The sequence below is a fragment of the Pristiophorus japonicus genome, unplaced genomic scaffold (assembly GCF_044704955.1).
Source record: "Pristiophorus japonicus isolate sPriJap1 unplaced genomic scaffold, sPriJap1.hap1 HAP1_SCAFFOLD_112, whole genome shotgun sequence".
Taxonomy (NCBI): domain Eukaryota; kingdom Metazoa; phylum Chordata; class Chondrichthyes; family Pristiophoridae; genus Pristiophorus; species Pristiophorus japonicus.
In genome coordinates, this window is record NW_027250777.1 from 585,979 (window position 1) to 590,149 (window position 4,171).

A 4,171-nucleotide genomic window follows, 5' to 3' on the forward strand; every position below is an offset into this window, starting at 1 on the left:
GCATGAGGAGAAAGCTCCAGAAAATATTACCACCCGCTGAGCTTTCGCTTGTAAGTGTTAAGTCCTGACCCTGCAGTACAGACTCAGACGAGGCACATGCTGAAGTCAAGGTCACTCTGGACCTGCACCTTTATTTCACAGCTCTCAAGTGCCAAACTTGCCTGAGACCTGCCTTTATATACCTGTGTAGAACAGGTATGCAGTGTCTCCTGCAAGTGCACCCCTGGTGGTAACGTATGCTTGTGGTTACAGGTCATATCTAGTTACAGTCGTGTATAGCATGGTAAGATACAGTAATATACAGTAGTGTGAGATACATGACATCGAACTCCCCCAAGGTCTTATTGTCTTTATAGATTCAGACTCTCAGGTGGTCTACGCTCTCGCGTGGAGAGTCTTAGTTGTGGTTCAGTTGTTTGCCTTGGTGCCTGTTTTTCTTTCAGTGTGATTGCTGGTATCTCGCGTGGGCTGTCTGTTGACACTGCCCTTTCCTCAGGTTGTTCCCTCTGTCTGTCCACCAGGTGTGGTGTGAGTTCCATACTGTAGTCTGCCTCTCGTCCTGCAGTATTGTTGGTGAATCTACTTTTTACTTGGTCTACATGCCTCCGACAGGTTTGGCGATTGTCCATTTGTACAATCAGTAGCCTGTTTCCTTCCTTGCCTGTTACTGTCCCTGTACGTCATTTGGGACCCCTGCCATAGTTTAGCACAAGCACTTTGTCCCCTATCTCATTCCACCTCCCCCTCAAATTTAGTTCATGGTACTCAGTTAGCTTCCGGCGCTTAGCCTCAACAATTTCATGCATGTCTGGGAGGATTAACGAGAGCCTGGTCTTTAAGGTTCATTTCATCAATAGTTGCGCGGGGGGAACCCCTGTCAACGAATGTGGACGAGATCTGTAGGCCAGCAGCAGTCGCGACAGGCGGCTCTGCAGCGTGGGACCTTGGATTCTGAGCATGCCTTGTTTAATGATCTGCACTGCTTGCTCCGCCTGGCCATTGGAGGCCGGCTTTAACGGTGCCGTCTTAACGTGATTTATGCCTTGGTCAACTATAAATTCTTGAAATTCTGCGCTAGTGAAGCACGGACCATTATCACTGACAAATATGTCAGGAATTCCGTGCATTGCAAACATGGTTTTCAGGCTCTCCACAGTGGTGGAGGTGGTGCTCGAGTTTAAAATGGTGAACTCGATCCATTTTGAAAATGCATCAACGGCTACGAGGAACATTTTGCCCATGAATGGGCCCGCATAGTCTACATGCATCTGCGATCACGGTTTTTGTGAGCCAGGGCCAGAGGCTTAGGGGGGCCTCCCTGGGGGCATTACTGAGTTGGGCACAAATGGTGCACCGACGGATGCAGAGCTCCAAACCGCGTCAATGCTAGGCCACCAGACGTGGGATCTGGCTATGGCCTTTATTAGGACGATCCCCGGGTGCTCGCGGTGGAGCTCCCGGACAAACGCCTCGCAGCCTCGCAAGGGCATAACTACTCGGCTGCCCCACATCAGGAAGTCTGCCTGTAGTGATAGTTCATGCCTGCGCCTATGGAAAGGTTTGATCTCCTCGGGGCAGGCATCGCGGGTCTCTGCCCTGTCACCAGTTAAAACGCATCTTTCGTCCAGGCTCTGATTTGGTGCGACATCATGGGCGAACCTGTGGATTCAAAGGCACTGATTGCCATGACCATCTCACAGTCCTGTTCGTCCGAACCTTCTGTGGTCGCCAGGGCTAGCCTGCTAAGCGCATCGGCACAGTTGTCTGTGCCTGGTCTGTGCATTATTGTATAGTCGTAAGACACCAGCATGAGTGCCCACCGCTGAATGCGTGCCGAGGCTTTGGCGTTTATTGCCTTGCACTCAGATAGCAGGGACGTGAGGGGTTTGTGGTTGGTTTCTAACCCGAACTTGGCCACGAAAAGGTATTGGTGCATCTTTTTGACATCATACACGCACGCGAGCTCCTCCTTCTCAACCATATCGTACCCGCACGCCGCCCGCGAAAGTGACCTGGAGGCATAAGCAATGGGTTGTAATTTACCCGCATCATTGACATGCTGTAAAACGCATCCGTCCCTGTACACTGACGCATCACATGTCAGAATTAACTTTTTACCTGGGTCAAAAAAGGCTAAAACACTGTTGGAACATGGATGATTGAGTTATTGAAGGCGCGTTCTTGGCCGTCCCCCCAAAACCAATCGCACCCCTTTCTGAGTAGCATGTGGAGAGGCTCCAGCAGCGTGCTCAAGTTCTGCATAAAGTTCCCAAAGTAATTGAATAGCCCGAGAAAGGCAGGCAGTTCCGAGATATTCCAGGGCCTGGGTGCCAGACGAATTGCTTCGGTTTTTGATTCTGTTGGGCAGATTCCATCAGCGGCAATCCTTCTGCCCAAAAATTCAACCTCAGGCGCGAGAAACAGACACTTGGATTTCTTAACTCTTAGGCCTACTCGATCCAATCGACTTAGTACTTCCTGCAAATTGCGGAGATGGGAGTCGGTGTCCCTGCCCGTGATGAGTATGTCATCTTGAAACACAACCGTCCCCAGGATGGACTTCAGCAGACTCTCCATGTTGCGCTGGAATATAGCAGCTGCCGACCTGATGCCGAATGGGCATTGATTGTACATAAAAAGGCCTCGATGTGTGTTGATGGTGGTGAGTAGCTGAGACTCTTCGGTCAGTTCTTGCGTCATATACGCAGATGTAAGATCAAGTTTCGAGAAAAGTTTTCCTCCAGCCAACGTGGCAAATAGGTCCTCTGCTCTGGGCAGCGGGTATTGGTCCTGTAGGGAGACTCTGTTATGGTAGACTTGTAATCCCCACAGATTTGTACGGATCCATCAGGCTTCATGACGGGGATGATGGGACTTGACCAGTCGCTAAATTCCACGGATGAGATAATGCCTTCCCGCAGGTCCAGTTCGTGTTCAATCTTTTCCCTCATCACATAAGGCACAGCTCTAGCCTTGTGATGGACTGGTCTGCCATCCTGTGTGATGTAGATTTTAACTTTAGCCCCTTTGAAGGTACCCACACCTGGCTGAAAGAGATGTTCAAAACGACTTAGAACTGCAGAGTAGTGTGAGATATATGACAGTAAGGTGAACGTGTGAACGGCCGCACTGCGGAAACATCTCCACCTTCAGCACCAGGTCAGACGGAGATGCTGAGCGAGCAGGTGAACTGCAGGATCCCACTTTTTAGGAGCTGATCGTTGTGCCAAGCAAATGAGTTTTGCTTAATGACTAAAAATAAAAGGTGCTAGAAGTGGGATTCATACCCACACTTTCAGAGCAGACTGAACACAACAGCTTAGACCGCTCGGCTGTCCTGACTATCCAGTGCTGTGTATGGCCACCTGCAGGTTGATTTTGAACTTTTGTGTCTTGTCACAAGAAATAAATGAGGGCAACAGGTGTTTCTCTGACTGACACCGGGGAAACAGTGAGACAGACCTTGGAGCAAGGGTCTGGTTGTTGCCAAACAGCAAAGAAAATAATAATTCCAGGATTACCCAAAGGAGCAGTGACCTCGACGTGATTTGAACACACAATCTTCTGATCTGGAGTCAAACGCGCTACCGTTGCGCCACAAGGCCTGCACAGGGAACTTGAGATATTCGTCTATATGAAGATTCCGCAATACAAGTGGCTTTAAAATCCCTGCCCATTCCCACCAGGTATCAGAAGAAGCGCTCACCTGCCAGTCACCGTAGGTTTTTTGTTTCACTTTTGTGTTGTTTTCATGGGAAAGTATCATTAATTAACCCGTCATCTTCTTTTGTACAATGAAAGAAATGCTGACTGAGGGACAGTCGATATTTCAATCATTTGTTCTGTGTTTTGCATGTTAACTGTTCAACCATATCCCATTTTACACACTGTGTTTTAGGAGTCTGGTTCAAAATCCTCATCGCTGGCGACACCAGGAATCTGGGGCAACTTTTGTCAAATTTAACAGCACCGGTTATTCCGACACGCCAAGTTCCCTGGTGGATCCATTTTCTCTCGCGTAAAAATTATCTTTTTATTGGTGAAATAAAGAGCAATTAAGGAATAAGAGAGCCCTTTTGCTAGGAGAATAAATAGCAAATGCTGGAAATCTCAGCAAGTCAGTTAGCATTTGCGAGGAGACAAGACTCGCCTCCGATTGTTCCCCTATAGG

General features: G+C 48.7%; 1 non-coding gene across 1 annotated transcript; it reads right to left on the bottom strand.

Annotated features, from left to right (window-relative positions):
• Positions 1-3,533: 3,533 nt before the first annotated feature.
• trnaw-cca (transfer RNA tryptophan (anticodon CCA)) lies at positions 3,534-3,605 on the bottom strand. The gene has a single exon. It is a non-coding gene; the product is annotated as a tRNA-Trp (tRNA).
• Between the last annotated feature and the right edge of the window lie 566 nt (positions 3,606-4,171).